Source organism: Hipposideros armiger, unplaced genomic scaffold (genome assembly GCF_001890085.2).
Source record: "Hipposideros armiger isolate ML-2016 unplaced genomic scaffold, ASM189008v1 scaffold_431, whole genome shotgun sequence".
Classification (NCBI taxonomy): Eukaryota; Metazoa; Chordata; class Mammalia; order Chiroptera; family Hipposideridae; genus Hipposideros; species Hipposideros armiger.
The window spans coordinates 587,419-595,046 of record NW_017731781.1 but is presented as its reverse complement, the minus strand read 5'-3'; the positions used below and the strand labels follow the sequence as shown (position 1 = coordinate 595,046).

The 7,628-nt window shown below is 37.7% G+C and overlaps 1 pseudogene; it reads left to right on the top strand.

Moving 5' to 3' along the window:
• The first annotated feature begins 5,536 nt into the window (after positions 1–5,536).
• Positions 5,537–6,953, top strand: LOC109394609 (mirror-image polydactyly gene 1 protein pseudogene; annotated as a pseudogene).
• Positions 6,954–7,628: the final 675 nt, after the last annotated feature.

Below are 7,628 nucleotides of genomic sequence, written 5' to 3'. Positions count from 1 at the left end.
TTTTTACTTTTTATTATTTACTTGTCAGAATTGTTATTATATTCAGAAAACTAGCCATTTGCTGCCTTTTGTGTTGCCAGTATTTCCAGTTAATTGCCTTTTGACTTGGATTGTAATTTTTTCTCCATGCGGCTGTATTGTATATATGTTTGTTTGTTTTTTTGCTGAATACTTTTTTTCTCTTGGCCCTGGAATTGTGTCATACTTTTAAAAGCTTCCTCACTCTAATATAGTAGAATTGTTCCATGTTTCCTTTTAATACTTATCTTATTTCAATTTTACATTAACTCTTGAATCACCTGGACTCTACTTTAAGGATTAAAATAAAGATCAGATTTTAATTCGCCATTTTCCATCCATTGCTAACACATTATTTGTTGACTATTCCCTTCTCCATGGAAGGAAACTACACCTTTATCATATATACTAAATTCTCATATATTTGGGTCAGTTGCTGGGCTCCCTACTCAGTTATTTTTGTCTATTCAGGTACAGTATCACACTATTTCAACTATCATGGCGTTTTTTTCAACATTCAGCAGGGCTAATCTACCTACAATATTTTTCTTCTTTTAGAATTTTCCTAGACATTCTTTCTTCTGTTGTTTCATATGAGCTGCAGAATTAGTTATCTATTTCCAGAGACTTCTTTCAAAGATAATTTTTACCTCTACTTTTGCATCAGTCCCATAGTGGTTTGTATCAGCCAGGTGAAGGGGTACTCAAGAAAATCATTCAGAGAGATGGGGTTATCTGCAAGATGTCACAGTATCATAAAATATAGAAAGTAAAAAACATGACTAATATATTGCCATAGAAACAGAGAAAAATAGCCTGCAGTGAGAGTGAAAATAAAGCAGAGTGGCCATCAGACATAAGAAAGCAAGAGAGGGTTCCAGCTCTTATTTCCATTCTGTCCAGGGCCTCAGATACTATCCTGAACTTGGGTTCTGTGAGATACCCCTGTATCCTTATAACAAATGCTCTTTTATTTCTTTCATAATAGTTCCAGTGGTTTCTGTAGTTTGTAGCTGAAGAGTCCTACTAATAAAAGATTCAATGTATAAAGAGATAAAGAGATAAAATGACACACCATTCCTTCCCCAGTCTCATTTCCTCCTTAGCAAAGATTAACTTTTTCCCAAAGGCAACTTAGGCAAACTTTAACATGCTCACCCACAAAGCTGTATTATTTTCTTGGGCCCAAATTTCTTTTTCAGAAGAGGTCCCTTGCATTATAGATGGTTCATCTGAATAACTAGCGGGCCAGTTTGGGAGGTTTCCAAAAGTTAATCAACAGACTTCTTAATGGAGTGCTCTTGCAAGATAGCAAGTGAGATTTTAAATCACACAAGTTTTGTCATTGCATGTGCAAGACCCTGTTTTATGTATCAGTGTGCCACCTTAATTGGCCANGGGAACAGACAAGTTGCTGTTGTTTTGTTCTTCAGTCTAGTTGTGGAGGACGTTGCTTCACTGGCCCAAGCTGGCACCATCATTGCGCTCTTCCCGAGTGAGGCAGATCGGTCGCCGGCTTCTGGATGGCCACTCACTGCGGCTACTGGCCGCTCACGCTGGCTGCTGGCTACATACGGTAGCCCATGGCAACCCACTGCCACAGGGCTGCAGCCTATGCCGTCGCCAGCGACTCACGGCAGCCCAGCTCCAAGTTGAGCTGTTGTTCAGCATCCTAGCTGTGGAGGGCAGTGTCACTGGCCCTCATATGTGGAATCCGAAACAGGGCCCTCTGGCCCTCTGGCATCCCAAGCCAGTTCTTAACCATCATGCCACTCGGCCGGCCCTGTTGTTTTTAGTTTTATATACCACATATCAGTGAAATCATATGGTTCTTGACTTTTTTTTACTTATTTTGCTTAGCATTATAATCTCATGCTAATATTATACTTAATGGTGAAAAACTGAAAGCATTTTCTATAAGATCAGGAACAAGACAAAGATGTCCACTATCACTACTGTTATTCAACATAGTACTGGAAGTCCTAGCCAGAGAAATCAGTCAAGAGAAAGGAATAAAAGGCATCCAAATTGGGAAGTAAGAAGTAAAACTGTCACTTTTCGCAGATGACATGGTTCTTTATAGAGAAAAACCTAAAGACTCCACCAAAAAACTCTTAGAAACAATAAACAAATACAGCAAAGCTGCAGGATACAAAATCAATATATTAAAAAAAATTCATTACATTACTATATGTTAACAATGAAATTTCAGGAAAAGAAATTTTAAGAATTCCATTTGCAATTGCAACAAAAAGAATAAAATACCTAGAAATAAACTTAACTAAGGATGTGAAGGACCTAATACATTGACAACTAAAACATTATTGAAAGAAATTGAAGAAGACACAGAGAAATGGAAAGAAATTAATGTTTATGGATTGGAAGAATCAACATAGGTAAAATGGCCATATCACCCAAAGCAATATACAGATTTAATGCAATCACCATCAAAATCCCAATGGCATTTTTCAAAGAAATAGAACAAAAAGTCATTGGGTTTGTATGGAAACACAAAAGAATCTGAACAGCCAAAGCAATCCTGAGGGAAACAAACAAACAAAAAACTGGAGTTATCATACTCCCTAATTTCACATTATACTACTAAGCTACAATAATCAAAACAGCATAGTACTGACAGAAAAAATGGACACACAGACAAATGGAACAGAATTGAAAGCCCAGAAATAAACCCACATGTATATGGGCAACTAATTTACAACAAAGGAGCCAAAAACACAAAATGGAGAAAAGAAATCCTCTTCAATAACTGGTGCTGGGAAAATTGGAAAGCCATGTGCAACAGAATGAAATTAGACTGCTATTTGTCACCAAACACAAAAATTAACTCAAAATAGATCAAAGACCTAAATATAAGACCTGAAATGATAAAATACATAGATGAAAACATAGGTACTAAATTTATGAACTTTGGTCTTACAGAGGATTTTATGATGTTGACCCCAAAGGCAAGAGAAGTAAAAGCAAAAAATAAATGAATGAGACTATATCAAATTAAAAAGCTTCTGCACAGCAAAAAGAACCATCAATAAAACAAGCCCTACCTAATACATAGAAACAAACACAGGGAGCCAACCAAAATGGGAACACAAAGAAACATCCAACCACCCTATATCTCAAATAAAAAAAACAGAACAAAGCTCTAGAAAAAGAACTAAACAAAATGAAGACAAGCAATCCACCAGATGAAAAAAAAAACCAGTCATAAATGAAGAATACAATAATTGAAATAAAAAAATACATTAGAGGGAACTAACAGTAGATTAGATGAAGTTGGAGGACTGAATCAGCAACTTAAAAGATAAGATAGCAGAAAACACCCAATCAGAACAGCAAAAAGAATCCAAAAATAAAAAAAGGATAGTATAAGGGGCCTCTGGGACAACATCAAGCATACCAACATTTGCATCAGAGGGGTACTAGAAAGAGAAAAGAGAGCAAGGAATTGAAAACCTATTTGAAGAAATAATGACAGAAAATTTTCCTAACCTGGTGAAGGAAGTAGACATACAAGCCCAGGAAGTGCACCGAGTCCCAAACACGATGAACCCAAATAGGCCCACACCAAGGCACATAATAATTAAAATTCCAATGGTTAAAGACAAAGAGAAAATCTTAAAAGTAGCAAGAGAAAGGAAGTTATTTATCTAAAGGGAGCTCCCCTAACACTGTCAGCTCATTTCTCAACAGAAACTTTGCAGGCCAGAAGGGATTGGCAGGAAATATTCAAAGTGATGAAAAGTAAGGACCTACAACCAAGATTATTCTAGCCAGCAATGCTATCATTTAGAATTGAAGGACAGATAGAGTTTCCCAGACAAGAAAAAGTTAAAGGAGTTCATCACCACCAAACCAGTATTACAAGGAATCTTAGAGGGACTTCTTTAAGACAAAAACTAAAAAAATAAAAAATATGAATAATAAAATGGTAATAACTACATACCTGTCAGCAATTACATTAAATGTGAATGAATTAAATGCTTCAATCAAGAGACATAGGGTGGTTGGATGTATAAGAAAACAAGACCCTTACATATGCTACCTTCAAGACACTAACTTCAGATTGAAAGACAAACAAACTGAAAGCAAAGGGATGGGAAAAAGATATTTCATGGAAATGAGAAAAAAAAAAGAAGCTAGAGTAGCAATACTAATATCAGACAAAATAAACTTTAAAACAAAGACTATAACAAGAGACAAAAAAGGACCCAGTAATTCCACTTCTGGGTATATGTCCAAAGAAACCCAAAACACTGATTCAGAAAGACATATGCATCCATATGTTCATTGCAGCATTATTTAAAATAGCCAAAAAATGGAGGCAGCATGGATGTCCATCAATGGATGAATGGATAAAGAAGAGGGGGTACATACAAGGTCTGACAATTAAGTTTGCGAACTCATCCTAGAAAAAAGTGCTACATACCTCATTGATGAATATTACTATGAGCACCTTCAAAGTACTCCCCTTGGAAATCTATGCACCAATGCCAACACCTAGTCCACCCTTCAAAGCAATTTTGGAACTCTTTTTCTGGAATGGCCATCAGGGTATTGTCACTGTATTACCCTTGATGTCCTGAATGTCATCAAAATGTCTTCCTTTCAATATTTCCTTTATCTTTGGGTAAAGAAAGAAGTCACTGGGGGCCAGATCAGGTGAGTAGAGAGGGTGTTCCAATACAGTTATTTATTTACTGGCTAAAAACTCCCTCACAGACAGTGCTGTGTGAGCAGGTGCATTGTTGTGATNCCACAACTAGACTGAAGAACAAAAGGACAGCAACTTGTCTGTTCCCCTTCCCTGACTCCCCAATGCTGTTCCCCTCCCCCAATTCCCCAATAAAATCTTTAAAAAAACCACCAACTATATGCTGCCTTGAGGGGATACACCTCAGCTGCAAGAACAAACATAGACTCAAAGTGAAGGAGTGAAAAATGGTGGGGAACCCCAGGACGGTCCATGCTGGTGGAGATTGGCTGATGCGGTGGCTGCATATTGGGCCTGAGAAACTCTGGGCAAGCCGGCAGAGTAGACTCTGGGGCAGCGCAGGCGCCTCTCAGGACTCACACTTGTAAGTTTCTGCAAAGAATGCGATACCTCTTTAGGCAATGTGCTATAGAAAGATGTTGTTTGAATATGTTTGGTTCACAATGTCTCTGGGCCCAAATTTCTCTAATTGGAAGGTGACACCACCCAACAACAATATTTGTGAAGTACTTTGAGCTCCATGGATGGAAGGAACTGGATAAACACAAGATAGCACTAGTAGACGGGATGGCAGAAAGAAAAACTTTCCACAAGAACAGGCTTTTTTAAAAGCTCCTTTGACCATTTTATGCAGATTAAATCACAGTGGTGGTAAACAAAGCTAATCCAAAAGTAAATGAGGAACTTAGAAAAAAGATTGCCAACTTTAGATCAACATATTTAGAGAAAATTAGAAAAGAAGCTTACTACAGCTTTATTTGAGGACTTTTTAAAGAATGCAGAGTTCTAGCTATGAGCTTCAACTCTTGGAGCAAAAATCAGAGACATTGCCAGAGCAAACAAGAACAGAAGTACAAATGGAGGACTGGTCAAAAGATATAGCCCATAGTTGTCTTGAACAGGAAACTGCAGAGAGAAATGAAACTACACAGCCAGATGAGCAACTGACTGTGAATTCTAAGGGAAGCATGGATCAGAAATCCAATGAGTTAGTTAATGAAGTCACATATGAAGGCATGGAACCGCCAGGGCAGAGATCAAGGAATTCTCCTTATCCGGGTGATGAGACATCTTTCTGCACTACTGAAAAATCCAACATTATGGAACATACAAATAATGATTTGCATTATGAATCTATGACTCCATGTCGAGTTACTTCAGACTTCACTAACGAGAAGACTATAGCATTTCTTCTAACAGAGTTGGACCATCTCAGAGCAAGCAATAAAAAGCTTCAAGAAAAACTGATTAAAGAAGATAAAGAGCAGAGAAAACTAAAGTTTAAGCTGGAACTCCAAGAGAAAGCAGCAGAAGCTCAAATTGTTGAAAAGACCGCAGCTCTGGTTGAAGAAGTGTATTTTGCACAGAGGGAACATGATGAAGCTATTATGTCTCGACAGCAGTTAGCTAATGAGGAGAGTGATGAAGTAATCGCATAAGCCAAGCATATGGAAATGTCTCTCAAAGTGCTAAAAAATATTAACCCTGAAAAAGTGACAGTACATTACAGGAATTACTGAACAGAATAAACAATGCAGACATGGGCATAGCTATTCAGAAGAATGGAGCTATAATTGTGGAGAGAATCTACAAGACCAAGGCATGTAAAAAGAGAATAACTGCAGAAGAAATGAACGCAGTGATAGAAGAGCGGGATTCTGCTTTGTCTCAGTGCAAGCAGCTAGAGCAGGAGCTTCATCATTTGAAAGAGCAGAACCAGACTTCAGCAAACAACACGAGACATCTGACTGCTGAAAACAATCAAGAACATGCTCTGAAGGCAAAGTTGTTAGCTATAACAAGCCAGAGAAATTGCAGTTCAACAATACAAAAAGGTGGAAGAAGAAATCAAGACACTTCGAGTTTACTAGAGTTTACACAAATCTTCATCCCAAGAAGAAAATCTGAAGGATCAGTTTATCATACCCTCAGTACCTATGAAGAAGCTTTAAAGAGCAGAGAGAACATTGTTTCCATCACTCAACAACAAAATGTTTCCATCACTCAACAAAAAAAGCTGGCCACCCAACTGCAACAGGCCCTGCCAGAGCGGGCAAACATGGAATTAGAGCTGCAGCACGCCGTCGAGGCCTCCCAGGCGGCCAGGGACAAAGTGCAGAAGTTGGAAAGGCTGGTGGCCGTCCTGAGGAAGAAGGTGGGAACAGGGACCATGAGGACAGTGATCTGACTGAAAACACGAACCGTCTGGGAAGCAGTCACATCTGGTGACCAGGCTGCTTCATTCAACACTGTGTAAACACTAAAGACTTAACTTAGCAAACAGTTGTTAGAAGTGGGACACTCCAGCCACATTCCAAGCCAAGATAAAATCAAATCACAAATGTTTAACCACTTTGCTGCTGACTTGAGTTATTTATCCAAATGTATTAACTATAGACTTTTACCAACAGGTAGCTATAAAGTTGTAGTTTATTTCGTAACTATTTTCTATCTCACTGTATTTCATATAACTCTTTTTACTGAGAGACTATTATAGAAATAGTCTGAAGTTGGTCAGGATTGCCTCTTCACATATGGCTCTTTCGGAATCAAAATGCAGCAAAGTAAATATTGTCTAAACCTTAATCGACTGTGTTAGGTCAAAACTGCAAATCTATGCATTTTTCAATATAGAATTTATTTCTTACCTGATGAGAGAAGCTCAGACATGAGTGTATAGCCTTCCTTCAATGCATGCATGTAATCTTTGTTAGTATTCAAGAATATTAAGTATGGATACCAAGAAGTAAATGTATAATTTGTTTTAGTAAGAGTTTAATACATTAAAATTACATTAATCAAGGCACCACTTTTGTTTCATTACAAAAAATGCAAACTGTTTTCAATAAAGAGAAGATATTGTTCATGTTTACTTGTAAAA